Source organism: Amblyomma americanum, chromosome 10, assembly GCF_052857255.1.
Source record: "Amblyomma americanum isolate KBUSLIRL-KWMA chromosome 10, ASM5285725v1, whole genome shotgun sequence".
NCBI lineage: Eukaryota > Metazoa > Arthropoda > Arachnida > Ixodida > Ixodidae > Amblyomma > Amblyomma americanum.
This window is the reverse complement of record NC_135506.1, coordinates 131,057,768-131,059,872: the sequence shown is the minus strand read 5'-3', so window position 1 is coordinate 131,059,872 and position 2,105 is coordinate 131,057,768. Positions and strand designations below refer to the sequence as shown.

At 57.5% G+C, this 2,105-nt stretch overlaps 1 pseudogene; it reads right to left on the bottom strand.

Annotated features, from left to right (window-relative positions):
• Positions 1-294: 294 nt before the first annotated feature.
• Positions 295-1,444, bottom strand: LOC144108713 (uncharacterized; annotated as a pseudogene).
• Positions 1,445-2,105: the final 661 nt, after the last annotated feature.

Here is a 2,105-nt window from a genome sequence, read left to right as displayed (position 1 = left end):
TCATAGCTGCTCCAGTCACAATGTTTTATGTTTCGCACCCTATGGCAGTGACAAAAATCTTCTTTGCTTTTAAGTACAACACTGTTTCCACATCATATGCGACGAATATGATATTAACCTATGGTTTCTATCAAACCAATTTTGCATTACTCGATAGACCACTGCATTATATTAAAAAGAAAATACAACATTCATCCAAATGCGAACGCCAACCACATATACCACAGCGTACAACAGGCAACGGGCCTATTTGTGCCCTTCTCAGCATCCACTCTGCATGTGGAGCACAAAGCATCATCCGTGCGTCCCTCCCCTGAACGACGATGCCATACAGGTAGTGCGCTGCTCGAGGTCACAGCGCAAACCCTGCAGTTAGCGAAGCAGCATGAGCCTGCGAAACTGCATCAACTCTCGGTGGAGACGAATGCTCTGCTCACGTGAAGCCTGCTCCTCAACGCGAGCTTCGTGCATCTTCTGCTGCACCAGGACCCTCTGCGCTCTCAACCACCGCACTTTGTCGGCCAGCGTCTCAGTCCTTTGTAGCTTAGAGGAGCACTCAGACAGGAGCGTTGTGGTACAGCTTCCGGGGTCACAGGCCGAGTCGGTCTGTGGGGTGCAGGCAGCCTTCACTACTGTCACCACGTCGCTGCTGTCCTTCGACTGGAGGAAGTCTTCCGAGTACACCTCGTCGACGCTGCTGGCGCTGTTGTCGTTGTCGCTGATGCGAGTGCCGAACAGCGAACGGCCACATGTCTGGCGACGCTGCAGTATTCCCGACTCGGGTCACGGCGTCGTCGCAGACGCCAAGCGCAGGCCACTGGACCCGATGGCCGGCGATGGCCGCCGGTCCAGCGGCGACGAGGTGCGAGGTCGCAGCGGCGAGGCCGCGTGGTTGCTGCGCGCGGGCGGCAGGGATCATGGCTAAGCCCAGTGGCCTCCGCGCCAGGAAGGCTCGTGCAAAAGCAGCGACGTCACCCCTCCGGGTTCAGAGCCCTCAGAGCCTGTGGAGGAGCGCGAGCCGGTCCAGTCGTAGTTGGCCGAGGTGCTTCCGCAGGGGCTTCGCGGAGACGCTATCCACGGGTTAGACTTTATGCGACTGCTCTGGCGCGGTGAGTTGGCGTCGGCCGGCGACATGGGAGCCTCGTCCAGGAAGCTGGTGTGGATGTGCGCCACCAGAAGCTTGGACAGGCTGCAGGCTTGCTGCTGGAAGGACACCGCCGCCGCGGCCTTCGCGTGAGGCTCGGGGCGGCCTGAGTCGCCGACACGCGAGCAGCTCTGCTCTCCGCTGAGTAGCGTCGGGGCCGCCGTCGAACGTGTTGCGAGCGAGATTCTCAGACGGGCCATCTCCGCCGCAGCAGGGAGATCCTGGCTGCTTGTCGGGCGCCTTCTTGGCCTTCTTGCGCGACCGACCTTTGTGCACCTCGACCCAGCGGATGAGCTTCATGGTCGTCCTCCTCTCCTGGTAAAGACATCACAACACTGTATAAGCGCGCTGAAGTTTCAGCACAAGGAGTAAGATCCCACTTTGTATCGTGTTGGATTGGCCCGCGTGAGGCATTTTTCTGTCACGTGCAGCCCGTGCCAGAGCATCCAATTAAGTGCCTCTCCCGCGGCACTTATGACCGCGAAAAGCGAGGAATACCACGCACGTGGGGAACAATGCGCACGTTTGCTCGAGTATTCTCTCCATGGCACGGTCCCTATTGGAATTTGCACTGTTTACATTGAAAAGTCGGAGCGCGTTCTGCTTGGACTGTTGCGCACACGAGCAGAACGCTAGCTCGCACTGATTTGCATCGTACGCGCATGCCGCCACGCACGCACAGCAGCCCAGCGAACAATACAATAAAGCAAAGGAAGGGGATCTGGGACCACGTCAGACACTGAGAATGGTGTTGCGTTCAGCTTCACAATGAGCGTCCCATCCGGCCAACATTGTATACGGTCGCACATGGCTTAGCAGCCTTCTCAGAAGCTTAATTCGCCGGCCAACTGCGCGGCTACAGCATGTGGAAGTTCCCATGCCAGCGCTTCTGTGTTGTGAGAGAGGAAACGTCTATACTGGTTAATGGCCACGTTAATTAGTAAGTGCCGGATCGAGAACA